The sequence below is a fragment of the Dermacentor silvarum genome, chromosome 1 (genome assembly GCF_013339745.2).
Source record: "Dermacentor silvarum isolate Dsil-2018 chromosome 1, BIME_Dsil_1.4, whole genome shotgun sequence".
Lineage (NCBI taxonomy): Eukaryota > Metazoa > Arthropoda > Arachnida > Ixodida > Ixodidae > Dermacentor > Dermacentor silvarum.
This window is the reverse complement of record NC_051154.1, coordinates 53,878,626-53,893,052: the sequence shown is the minus strand read 5'-3', so window position 1 is coordinate 53,893,052 and position 14,427 is coordinate 53,878,626.

Sequence of the window (14,427 nt, the reverse complement as noted above, 5' to 3'; positions counted from 1 at the left end):
TACAAAACCTATCGAAAACTCGCGTCTCGTTCACTTGGTATATACTAAAGTTGGCATGGAAGGGTACGAATGTATGACTAACATGACTGATAGGTCATGACATCAATAACGTCACATGCTCGTCAGTTACGTCACGATTAACGATAATAAAATCACTTGAGGCGCACACCCGTATTGGATATGCCGGTATGAACCAGGGATATGCGGGTGTGAGCCAGGGACAAGAAAGAAAGAAGGAAGAAAAAAAATTACTCCATCTCCCGCTAAAGGGAACCATGTGTGGATGCGAAGCAGCGGGGAGATGGTTAGCTTGAGCGGGAGATGGTTTCGCGGCAGCGGCCCGGGAGCGACTAAATCCCCACCAGAACACACCAGTGTTGCCAGATCTCGTCTTGTGCGGTTCCCTAGATTTGCGAGGCGGAGATGTCCCTCGTGAAGTCACGCGACTGCGTGCCGCACTCGCCATAAATGAAACTGTGTTTTATTTATTTATGAGAAATCTAAGTTAGCACGTGTTACGACGGCGTAGGTGCATGAGCCTCGAGCTAGGCGACTGGCCACGGCCGTCTGGTGTTGAGCGATCGGGCAGTGACGAGACGCTCTCTCGACTCGTTCTTGACGCCTTTTATGCGGTCCCCCCCCCCCCATTCTTAAGATAATTTTCTGTTACGTTAGTCACTGTCGCACTCTCAAATATTCACCTGATTTTTTAACGGCGTAGCGGCGCCTAGCATTCCTATATTTGTTTCTGCGTGGACTTCGAGGCCATTCACCTATACCTGCTCTCCCGTTTGTTGTGGCGGTTTCTTACTTCTCTGGCCCAACACACCCGTCCTTGACATATCTTGCCGTGCGCATATCAGCGTTCTGTAGGTCTTTCGATCTTGTCGATGCTCAACACATTTAGCAAATGTAATGCTATCTATTCCGCAAGGCAGTTGCTAAACTTATGGTGGTGCAGTTTATTTTGCAATCAGCATGTTATCAGCACTGCATGGTTCGATTCGTTCCAGCTAGCAGGCTGACCTGAACCGATTATTGTAAAAATTTTGCTCGTCTGAGAAATCTCGATCTCGGTTCCATTTGTGCCTTTGCATATTCTGCATCTCATAGCAGCACACACCACGTGACTTATCGATTCAGAAGTTCAAATAAAATTAGCCTAACCAGCGTTGACAAACGCGCTGACGATCTACAGGTGCATTGCAACAGTCGCCTTACTTCTTCGACCTGCCACGCGGACTTCCCGTAGCTCTAACCGGCAACAGCTCACTGGTTCAAGAAAACGAAAAGATCATGTTTCTAACGTGACTTTTTGAAATCATGAGGTTAGTGGGTGCACAGATGTGAACAAATTGCGCAATTTGAGAACACAGAAACAGCCTGAAGCTTGACCGCGGAGCGAACTAAATTTCTTGTCAAATAAACTTACACACAGGTTAATGCGAATAACCGATTCCTTATCGCGCACAATCGACCACTTACATACACAAAAAAGGGTCAACAATTAATCGTCGCCACCAATACGATTCATCCAAATGATCGCACATGCCACACAAGACCATAAGGCATCGCCGAAGATGAAGTTGTTCACAGTACTAACAATCTCCCCGTGAATTCATGTGAGCGCTCGCGAGATAACGCAATCCTGGCTAAAACAAACAAACAAACACAGAAAAATATTATAAACAGAACAATGCGCATAGGCGGGCCCATCATTAATCATATGGGCAGCAGCGAAAAAATATGCACAGCGAGTTGAGAGAGAGAGAGAATAACTTTATTGAGAATGCCTGCAGAGTCGATTAGGCTCCCTCCACGCAGGGAGTACGAGCTTTCATCGCGACGCGACCACTACGTCAGTCTCGTGCGTAATGCTCCTCGACAGAGAGACAGAAAAACTTTATTTGTAGCAAGTGAGTTTGAACTCCTTTAAGTCCCTGGACCACCGCACGGTCCCGCACTACGTCGAGACGGTCATGTTCCTTTTGTTCATGACGTCGGCGGCCCGAGCCACCGCAGCAAGCTGCGATGTCGGGTCCGTAGACGAGAGCATGCAGACCTCCCAATCCTCCCAGCTTGAGATGGCGGGCTGTCCCTGCGGGGGAGGATCATCAGGGCAGCCAAAAAGGATGTGGGAGAGTGTGGCGTGAGGGTCGCCGCATAAGGAGCATGTAGGGGAGGTGCCACACTAGTGGGATAGCAGCTGTGGGGATGGGAGAGAGCGGGTCTGGAGGCGTCTCCAGAGGATCTGTTGGGAGTGGGTAAGGGGGGGGGGGGAGGGTAAGTCCGACGGTCCAAACGGGATACTTGCGTAAGCTCTGCAAAGCTGTGCGCCCGCTCCCTCGAGAAGCCCGGATCGAGGCTGTCCTGAGCCCGGCAAATCAAACCTCGGGCCAATCAGCCTCGTTTCCAGGGTTCCCAGAGTGAGCCGGCACCCACCGGAGCTCTACCCTGCGTGGTAAATTCTGGGTGGGGGTGTTCAACAAGTGCCAGGCAGGGGTGTGAATTCTGCCTCTGGCAAAGTTGGACAGAGCAGTCTTGGGATCGCTAAAGATGTATTCAGCATCCGAATGTGCAAGGGCTAATTCGATGGCGGTCTCCTCTGCCTCCTCAGGTGTAGAGCCCGAAGGAAGAGGGTGGGTCGGGGCTGGGTTGGGTTGTAAGCAACTGCTACAGCTTCATGCGTTGTACATGCGGCGTCTACCCAAATGGCATTCTCGGCTTGTCCGTAATACTTCTCGAGGTCTTGCTCCCTCGCTACTTCCGCCGGTCCGAGAGGGCCGCCGCCCCCCTTCTCCTCGGTTTCGCTCGCTCGCTGCCTTTCTAGAGCTGCCGAGACCTGCTGGATGGTCTTGAGTTGTGTCTCTTGATCGTAGATCCTCGTTGCAGCCTCTAGCTGCGGCGGGATCGTCGTCTTCTCACTGGCTTCTCTCGGATTTACGCCATAGTCCCAAAGGATGTGAGCCGCGGTAGCTCTCTCCTTCAGCGAGTTTCAGTTCACCTGTTCAACTGGTCGATTTGACTAGGGAATTTCGGCCTCCATTCTGGGTACATGAAAGAGCTAGTTTTGGTGAGCAACCCAGAGTTGCCAGCATGGTGTTTTCTATACCGCTAACTTTGGGCAATGTTGCGGTCGGTATTTAGTCTCGCGTCAGCGGCCCGAGCGCTCATCGCGGCGCTGCACAGGAGAGAGATTGAGGCGCGCGCGCTTCGTCATTAGACAGTTTTAGTTTAGCGTTAGCGTAATAGCGGAGTTACGGGAAATAGCGTTACCGTTCCGCAAACGAACTTTGCAGAAAGAGAGTTTTAGTATAGCGTGATAGCGTAGTTTACGTGCGGTACGCTATTCCATTACGCTTTGAATTTCGCATACACAGGGCACCTAATTCTATGTGTGTGTGCGTCCGGAGAGTGCGATAGGCAGCGCAATGGAAGCCAGGAGCGCGTTGTATTTTTACTTCACATGTCCGTCGATCTGCAACGAAACAGACAAGCAGTACAAGCTGTCTACCATAGCCTCCGAAATTCTCCCATCTCAGAGGCCATATGCCGTCGTCGCGCCTATCTCCCGACTTTAGCGACAGATGGCGCTCGGATCTCAGAAAAAAATTCTCTCGTTAGGCTTAGGCGCGTTCGAAACGAGAAGCGATCTCGAAAATTCCTCAAGATTAGCCATAACACTCTCTCGGCGAAGTGACATGAGACTAAGCAAAAGCCGTTTACGCAGTCATTTGCTACGAACGAAGTGAATTCTACAAAAACAACGCCAAATTCAGTTCGAAGCGGGCGGCCGGGACCGCCGCCATGTTTTACGTACACTACGTAAACACGCTAATACGGTAACGTTAACTCTGAGAAATAGCGTGCGCACGGTAAACGGTATGGGTCGGTTAGCGTTCTGCGCATGCGCACTTCGATCCCGCTATTCCGGTACGCCCGCTATTCCGGTAACCACGCTAAACTAAAACTAGACAGTTTTAGTTTAGCGTTAGCGTAATAGCGGGGTTATGGGAAATAGCGTTACCGTTCCGCAAACGAACTTTGCAGAAAGAGAGTTTTAGTATAGCGTGATAGCGTAGTTTACGTGCGGGACGCTATTCCATTACGCTTTGAATTTCGCATACACAGGGCACCTAATTCTATGTGTGTGTGCGTCCGGAAAGTGCGATAGGCAGCGCAATGGAGGCCAGGAGCGCGTTGTATTTTTACTTCACATGTCCGTCGATCTGCAACGAAACAGACAAGCAGTACAAGCTGTCTACCATAGCCTCCGACATCCTCCCATCTCAGAGGCCATATGCCGTCGTCGCGCCTATCTTCCAACTTTAGCGACAGATGGCGCTCGCATCTCAGAAAAAAATTCTCTCGTTAGGCTTAGGCGCGTTCGAAACGAGAAGCGATCTCGAAAATTCCTCAAGATTAGCCATAACACTCTCTCGGCGAAGCGGCATGAGACTAAGCAAAAGCCGTTTACGCAGTCATTTGCTACGAACGAAGTGAATTCTACAAAAACAACGCCAAATTCAGTTCGAAGCGGGCGGCCGGGACCGCCGCCATGTTTTACGTACACTACGTGCACCACGCTAACACGGTAACGTTAACTCTGAGAAATAGCGTGCGCACGGTAAACGGTATGGGTCGGTTAGCGTTCTGCGCATGCGCACTTCGATCCCGCTATTCCGGTACGCCCGCTATTCCGGTAACCACGCTAAACTAAAACTGTCTACTGTCTATTTTCATTCAGAGGCGGAGGGGACGCGCATGCGCTGTGGGGGTGTGACACGCGGGCGCCGCTCCGTACAGGATTCCTAGACGAGAGAAAAGGAGGGGGGGAGCGTAGGAGAGCAGAGAGAGGGGGAGGGGACACGCATGCGCTGAGGGGGTGCGGGACGCGGGACAACAGACAGAGCCGCCGGCAAGAAAGGCTTCGCATTAAAAAAAATAAAAGTATTTGGTTTTACGTGCCAAAACCACGATCTGATTGTGAGGCACGCCGTAGTGAGGGACTCCGGAATAATCTGGACCACCTGGGGTTCTTTAACGTGCACCTAAATCTAAGTACACGGGTGTTTTCGCATTTCGCCCCCATCGAAATGCGGCCGCCGTGGCCGGGATTCGATCCCGTGACTCCCAGCACCAAATGAAGGAAAGAAAGAACGAAGGAAGGAAATAAATAAATAAATAAATAAATAAATAAATAAATAAATAAATAAATAAATAATAAATAAATAAATAAATAAAGCCGGCAGATCCCACGCCCTGTGGGAATCGATGTTATGCGAAGCAGTGTGCGGGGAGCCTTTAACGAAACGAGCATGAGAGCACCAAGACGTAGGCGGCTGTTTCATGACCTACATGACACGCATGTCATGACATTCATGTCATGAGTCCTTAGGAGTCCCTTTAGCTACACCCAAGACAGCTTAAGGCAAAAGCCTTAGTCATGCTCATCACTATGACTTCGACCATCAACCTTTAGCCTTTACCTTAACTTAGTACCACATCCGAACCCATTCCATTGGTTTTTGACTGTTAATCTTTTTTCGCCGAGTTATTGTAATTTTTTCTGAGTCATGCCCATGTCTATGAATTCTACCACCATCATTTAGTGTTTCCTTCACTTAGTACCCACGTCTGAACCCTTTTCACCGGTTTTTGAGTGTTAATGTTTTTTTTTTCGCTGAGTCAGTCATTTTTGCTGTCATGCTCATGACTGAGTTCGACCATTAACCTTTAGCCTTTTAGTTCACTTAGTACCACATTCGAACCCATTCCACTGTTTTTTAGTGTTATTCCTTTTTTGGTGAGTCATTGTCATGTTTGCTGAGTCATGCTGATGTCTATGACTTCTGCCATCATCCTTTAGTGTTTCCTTCACTTAGTGCCCACGTCAGAACCCATCTCAGTGGTTTTTGAGTGTAATCTTTTTTCGCTGGGTCATTCTCATTTTATGTGGCTGTTTCACGACCTACGTGACACGCATGTCATGACAGTCATGTCATGACCTATCATTTATGTAGGTCATACATTCTTGTCATACTAGGCCAATTTTGGTACATACCAAGTTAACGAAACGGCCGTGAGAGCACGAAGACGTAGGCGACTAGATAGATAGATAGATAGATAGATAGATAGATAGATAGATAGATAGATAGATAGATAGATAGATAGATAGATAGATAGATAGATAGATAGATAGATAGATAGATACTGTCAAAGTGGAAAATGTTCGCCAAGAAATGCTTCGCATTTAATAAATAAATAAAGCTCGTGTGGCTCACACCGGGGCCGCACATTTCAGCTTCGCTGGTTTACCATCTGCACGGGGTACATGGGCGGAGAAATTTTTTCCCACTTCTGTGCATCGGATTGTGCATTCTGGCGGACACATTTGAAAGCTTTAAGTAAACCTTCGGCCACTGAGGTGACAATTGACTGCGGATACCCGGCATTTTTCAACCGCGTTGTCTGCGTCCCTGTGTTCTTGGGCGCAAGAAAGCTACAATTCCTAATTTCATCAGACAACTTAGTTCTCTGCATTCCTCAACTGCGCTTCCCTTCTCTTGGCACCCATTCTGTAACTCTTATAAACCACCGGTTATCTGCTTTGCAGATTACATGTCCAGCCGAACTACATTTCTTCCTCTTAATGTCAACTAGAATATCAGCTACTTACTGAGTTGCCCTTTCCTTTCATTTCATTTCATTTATTAGTACCTTCAAGGCCCGGAGACATTACAGAGGGGAGTGGTACATGATAACAGAGCAATACACATGAGAAGAAAAAAAAAAGACGAAAGAAAACCGATACAAATTTAAGTACCTTATAACACAATGATTGCTAGTAGGGCATGCTCAGAAAAGTTCAATACATGTTGAAATAACAGCAAAGGTTATAACTATTTATGACACAGTGTTAGCTACAAGTGTGCAAAAACTAACAGGGGCCGGGATTTTGTAGCGATGCGTTATGCTTTATTCTATACTAGTCATATCATCCACTGCTCACGGCCGGCTGATCCCGTTAATAACGTGAGCGGACCGTCGCTCTGACCACAGACCAAGCGCGAAAAGCGCGAAAAGGCGTTAGCGTCGGCAAGGCATCGTTACAAAATACCGGCCAGGCTCTTGAATGCAGGTGATAGATCCGGGAAGGCTATTCCATTCCTTAGAAGTACGCAGTATGAAGGAGTAGAGGTATGTTTTCGTACGGCACGGCGGAATACCGACCAATTGTTGACGTAGTTGATGCGTCAAGACGTATAGGATGGTGGGGGCATTAGGTGAGAACGTATCTGTAGAATATGATAATAGATTTTGTGAAATAAGTACAGGCGGGAATTCTTGCGGCGAGAAGCAAGTGCTGGAGGGAGTTCGAGTGTGTTTTTCATTTCAGTGATGCTAGTGGTGCGATGATAACTGGCAGTGATAAATCAAGCGGCGTTATTCTGGACAAGTTCAAGTGCAGTAAGGGGAGTGTTAGATGAAGGATCCCATATGGAAGACGCGCATTCAAGTTTAGTTGTGACCAGTGCTTTGTAGAGAAGTAGTTTGAGAGAGGAAGGAGGTAACCTAGCATGCGGTTAGCATTGTTAATTATGATACTGGTCTGGAGAGTCCAGTTTAGAGTTGACGTTATGTTCACGCCGAGATAACGGCAGGAAGCAACAGACTCTAAGATAACATTATTGAGGAAATAGCAGGGGGAAGTGGATCAGGCTCGAGTTGTACGTATAACTTTGCACTTGTTAGGATTTAGTTGCATAAGCCATGTGTCACACCTCTTACATATGGCGTTAAGGTCAGTTTGAAGGGCATTAGTGTCGTTATCGTTGGTGATTTCACGGAATATGACGCAGTCATCAGCAAATAAGAGAATATTAGAAGAAACACAGTCAGGCAGGTCGCTAATATACCGGGCGTTCAAAATGAAGCTTTACGGAATTTTTAGAAATCGCCTGCAGCAGGTTGCATAATTCTCATCATTGGGCTGGGTTATTCGATGAGGCGGACATTAGTAGCACGAGAAATCGAAAGACAAATTCAACTAATTAACAAAAAATCACAAATTAACTCCTTAGTTAATATCTTTACGACACCTATTGCAATTTACGATTGTAGCCGGTGAGCTTGTCAGGCGTATCCACTTGTATACGCCTGACGCCTGACTCGCTGACAGAGTGCGCTATTTGCCCAGAGATCTTTGAGTAGCGCCCGGTCGCGTGTGACATGAGGGGGGGACTGAGATGCCGCGCCGCGCGTGCACTCGCTACGTTAAGTGACGCTGTCAGCCTACCTGTTCTGCTCGAATTTTACAGCCAAAGTGTATAGCTCTACCTTCCTATGGGTCTTTCATGTCCGTAGGCAAAACCTCGGGAGGCGCGCGCGCCGGGTGCCCGCTGGGTTCCTTGAAGCACGGTCAGATGGCGCTCGCTACCGCGGCAGCGGAAGGAACATACAGGAACCTTACGGCAGCGGCGGCGACAGCCGTGCGGGGGAAACATTTCGCGCAGGGGCGTAGCCAGGGGGGAGGGGGGAGGCCTTCAAACCCCCCCCCCCCCCGAAATTTTTCGCGAACCCCCGCCCCTCCCCCTACTTATATAATAATGCCTGTGCACACTAGAGCCGCCCATCACTGCAAGCCGCACCGCACGCGGGCGGTTCAGTGCCGGCGGGCAGTCGGCGCAACCACGCAGGCACGAAATTTGATTCACGCTGGGACCGTGCGAGCGGTGCGGTTCATAGGCGCCCTCTTGCTGGACCAGTGACTGGCAACATGCAACAACGCATTCGCAGCCTTTGTGAGCTGGCGACCAACAAAAGTTTGCCCCGTGCCAGTATTGCCAGTATTTGCCCCGTGCCCCGTGCCCCGTGCCAGTTTACTTATTCATTTTTTTATTAGCTCGAGCATTCGCACTCCGATTTGGGGACGAGACGTCTGTTGAGAGCTGGCAACCGAGAGGCGGGACAAAGATGTTCGCAGTCGGCAACTATCATCAACAGCAGACGACACTGGCATATTTTTGTCGACGTGGGTACAAGCTTCCGCGTCACGGCGAAAACGCGACAACAAGGGATCTGTCGCAGCAACAGCGTAGCACGCTGAAGCGCCGCAGCGTTACACAGGGTGTTCATTTTTAAGTTTTAGAGATTTCTTAGAAATCGCCTTTAGCAGGTAGCTTAATTCTTATCATTGAGCTGGGCTATTCAATGAGGCGGACATTAGTAGCACGAGAAATCGAAACCAATATTGAACTAATTAGAAAAATTTACTAATGAACTTCTTAGTGAATTACTTTACGACAAATATTGCGATTTACGAATTGGAGCCGGTGAGCTTGTCAGGCATATCCACTTGGAATAAATTTCCAGCATGACACTAGTTTGTAGATATGCGCCATCAAACTCGCCGTAAAAATGCACTGTTGTTCCTCTTACTTTTTTACCAAAATACTGTTTTATACATTGAAGCAATAAAGTAACTGGAACGCCCATGTATTTCCTCCCACACGTTGGGAAATAATATCTCGAAACTAGTGTCATCCTGGAAATTCATTCAAGTCGATGCGTCTTGCAAGCTCACCGGCACCCGGTGCATAATCAGACTCGAAGAAGGGCACGCGCTCAAGCCTTACTAAAAGCGGCCACCCTACACGCGACAGACGTGGCTTTCGTAGATGCCGCTAAATACGCAGACAAACCCTACTTTGCGGCTGCGGCGGTCGCCCCAGACGGGACAGCCCTCAATGCTCTTACCATAAAAACAAAGAAAGCCTGCGAGGCCGAACAAGTGGCTATTGCCCTTGCTCTAGCCCTCCCTCAGCGCGACACAATATTTACTGACTCCAAACCCGCTGCACTGGCATACCGCCGCGGTACACTATGCCAGGCGGCCTTAAGCATTCTAGCTTCCGCTCAAATAAACGAAGACAAGCACATCTACTGGTTCCCGGGCATGAAGGCCTCAACGTTCAACCAGGGGTTCCCAACGGCAATGAGCTGGCCCATAACCTCGCGCGAGATCTTACGCGCCGCGCGGGGACGCGGGCCGGCTCACCGACCGGGAGCCCCAACACGCACCCGGAGCCACTCCTCTCCTATCACGAGATTTGCTCGCACTATAAGTTATCGAGAAAGGAATTCCCTTCACCTCACCCAACACTAAATAAAGCACAACAATTAACGCTTAGATTGCTGCAAACGCACAGTTACCCCAACCCCTATATATGCAGCAAATACCTCCCAGATATAAGGCCAGAATGTCCTAAATGCCAAAATCCTAAGTGCGACTTAGATCACATGCTGTGGCAGTGTCCCGCGCTAAACGCTTGCTTCGGGTCTCCTGCCACCGAGCACGACTGGATGAACCACCTCAGGAGCCCCGACAGGGCCCTTCAACACCAGGCCGTCCAGAAGGCCCAACAGGTGGCTGGCGAGCTCCGACTCCCAGTCCCAACATGGGTGGAGCCACCGGGCCGGCCCCCGTAAGGGGTGCCCAGGCCCCTTCAGGACCATTAATAAAGTTAATTCTCTCTCTCTCTCACCGGCTAGAATTCGTAAATTGCAACATGTGTCGTAAAGTAATTAACTAAGAAGTTCATTAGTCGATTTTTGTTTGTTAGTTGAATATGTGTTCCGATTTCTCGTGCTACTAATGTCGACCTCGTCGAATAACCCAGTTCAATGTTAAGAATTATGCTACCTGCCACAGGCGATTTTTAAAAATTACGTAAAACTTAAAAATGAACACGCTGTATATTAACGTACTCGCATTCTAATGGTTCTATTATCGTGGAATACAGCTGTGTAGATCGACAAGTCACTTCTCTTCATCCCCGAGCACGCGAGGGAATATTCAACTACGGCTTGTTGATTTACTTGGTCAGGTATTTTTAGTAGCTGCTAAGTTAAAAGTGAGCGTACAATTGATTACATGATGGAATATGACAGTGTCACACAGCGCTCGGGTTGTTCATTCTGTGTCTTTGTTCCATTGATGAAAAAAGCCGGCGAAGCAGTGCCCCCGGGCCCGACCAGGTTACTTACAAACTCTTAGCTAACCTAGAAGATCAGGCTCTAGAGACGCTTCTAGACTACTTCAATGACTTTTGGACATCACGCAAGCTATCGCAAGAATGAAAAACAGCCGAAGTACGCATTATCCCCAAACCGGGCAACTCCCCGCACATTGACAACCTGCGGCCGATATTCCTCGCATCATGCATAGGCATGGAAAGGATAGTACCCAAACGCCTCCAACAACACCTGGACGAAACCCAGCAAATGCCAGACACCGTGTTTGGCTTTATACATCTTGGGACCCAGGACGTGCTAATTCAATTGAAGGAGGAGATCGTCGTCCCTGCCACACGCCACTCACCACGGGCCATTCTCGCGCTAGACCTCAAGGGGGCATTTGACAACGTGGCACACGAGGCGATCCTTCGGAATGTCAACAACACAGGCTGCGGGGAGAAAACACGCAATTACGACGTTGATTTTCTATCTCAACGCACAGCCATACTCAAGATCGGGCATATAGCATCTGACCTTATCACATTCGGAAGCGTACACACTCCTCAAGGCGCCGTTCTCTCCCCGCTTCTCTTTAACATCACGCTCGTACGCCATGCACCATACACAGATGATGGGACCCTATTGTTGGGTACGGACTCGCTCGGGGGCCTGCAAGACACCCTGCAATTGGCAGCGGACACCGTAAACAAATATGCAGAGGAGAGCGGACTTGTCTGCTCGCCTCAGAAGTCAGAGCTTCTTGTGGTCCGGCAGCGTTGCACCAAGGATGAAGATAGCATACAGGTCATCCTAGAGGGACAGGTTATAAAGCCCTCCAAAACCCTCAGAATCCTGGGACTCCTGATACAAGCTGATGCAAAATGCGACCAGATGCTCCAACCAATAGTCACCTGATTTTCAGTTTTTCTTTTAAAAAACAAACCTCCTCAAATTTGGTGTAGTGGTTGCCGAGAGAAACATTCTCCTTTTACATATATTTTGATAGGAGCACCCGAGCTAAAGCTTCCTCCTAAAAATTTCCCTTAAGGGGCCAGGTCGGGCTAGAGTGCCTCGATGCACGTGCCCGGAGTGCGCGGGCGTCAAGGCACCCTATACGTGTGGCCATTTCGAACTGACAACCCCCCCCCGAAATATATTATATAGTGTAATATAATAACAATAATAAGAATAAAACACGCATAAAAACACACGAACGAGCTTTACGCAGCTTCAATCGGTACTATAGCACTGCGTTTCGCTTGCACAGTCGTGCGCTCCAGCACCTTGTCATGTTATCATTCGGCCGCAGAAGCACTTCACTTGTCTAAATATTACGGAGGTGTGCAGGCAGGTCAATCTCCTTGATCTTCACTCCAGCTCCGATTCCGGCCTCTGGAACCACCCAGTGCACCCTCGCCAGTCGACGCAGCACACCAGTGAGATCCTTGAACACTACACGCTTTCGCTCGACCGCGCGGCAAGCCACCGTGCGGATCTTGGCCGCACACTCCTCCGTCGCGCCGGTTCGCCTACCTTGGTTATAAAGCTGAAGCACCTGCTGCTTCGCTTCCTCATCACGGCACAGTGCCAGCACGTAGAGAGCCGTTTGAGTGTTCAGTTTGAACAGAACGTCTTCCGGCAGTGATGCATCACTTGTAACAGTAGGTTCGGGGCCGACGGGCAGAGACCCGGGTCGCTGGTCATCCACCGAGGGGCTCGTTGTCACGGTAGACACGTCCGACGAAGCACACGTCGTCACGACGCGGTGGCGTGCCTGGGACGCTGTGTCTCTAGCGGGAAAGTTCTCGTGCAACACGATCACATCGTCGTCGTGTTCGTCGTCGTTGCCAATTCCCGGCGCTGTCGATGGAAAAGATTCTGTGTCTCGCTCGCAGTCCACCTCGCTCGACAAAGAAATGACCGCTGTCTCTGGCTCGCAGTCCACCGCGCTGGACAAAGAAATGACCGAAGGGCAAGGTCGCGCTTCGCGTTCAGCTTCCAGCTCGAACAAGGAGGAGACGGCTGGAGCATCGGTTTTCCGATTTCGGTTCGCCTGGCGACTAATGGAGGTCATGTCGGTGTCGGGAAACGAAGATTGCAGCCACTGGATAACCGCGACTGAGGCGTCTTTCGCCGGACAGACGAATGGGGCGTGCGGGTCAGTCGGCACGACATTTCTGTCAAAACTACAAGAGGGTCCAGCTGCTGTGTCAAGATCGTTATCGAAACCGTCTTTCTCTTTGTTGTCGCCGTAAACTCTTGGTGAAGTGAACGCGACTCCTTCGACCGCGTGGGCTTGCATTGCGTCTGAGGGAATCCGTCTGTTGTCAAGTTCAATTGCTGCGTCATGACCAGTGGTGATAACCTTATGTGTGTTCCTGTGTGGCTGGTGTTTAGTTCCTTCGTACGGACGAGAGTCAGTCGAGGCGTCAACCCTTGTGGCCAGTGTCAGGGAAGCCTCCACGTTCTGCGCGCATTGCGAAATGTCGCTCTTGTCACTGGTGCGGACTAGCGCCGATTGTTCTGCTGCGCCACAACTAAGCTGATTTCCGTGACCTGCAGGAATCCTTCTGTTATGACTCGTAAAAGCTTGGCGCCTGTCTCCGCTGGAAGTCCGCAAGAACGCATGATGTCTATCGAGCTCGTTTGCTTCCTTCGAAGCAGACTTGCCTTCGCTCTTCCAGTGTTTGTCCTGCAAGGTTCGCTTAGGGAAAGCGCATGGGTCAACGTCTGAGGGAAATTTGCCTTTGGATCTGACCCTCACTTCTTCCTTACACCCGGTATCGGTAGCCTTCCTTTTAGAACCTTGTTTAGTTTCTGTCCTCGTAGCTGACTTGAGCATTTTGGACAACTTGTCTTCACCGTTGCTCTCTGATGAGCCGGCACGCTTTGTTCGGAAGTACGTCTCGGTCCCATCCCTGTATGCGCCTCGCACGCTGCCTCTGGAGCCGGTTGATGCGTTCGCGCTTCTCTTTACCCCGTCTGCAGCAACACCGCTGGCAGTGCTCGGTCTGTCTCTCGACTCGTATCGACCACAAAGCCCTACTTCTGCACGGTGTCGCCTGTCCCGCTTGCCGCCACGTTCACGACATTCGTCTTCACCAGACCTAAACGAGCCATGACGAGTTCTCTTGCGCTGGGTGTGCTGCCCGCTCTCCATCTCGTCTCCAAACATCACTTCATTCCGCAGAAACGAAGTCTCATAGTGAGCCCGCCCTGCAGTGGCGGAGCCGTAGCACCGTTGATCTGGTCGGTGGCGTTCCTGTCTGTCTTGCGCGTTCGCCGAAATGCCGCCGCAGCTTCGTGGTGACTGGCGTGCAACGTACGGGGTGCTGCTGCCCGCTTGCCGGTTGTATACCCAGTCGCCCTGAAGGCGAGGAGGAGGTCGTGGTATGGAAGTTGGCCCCG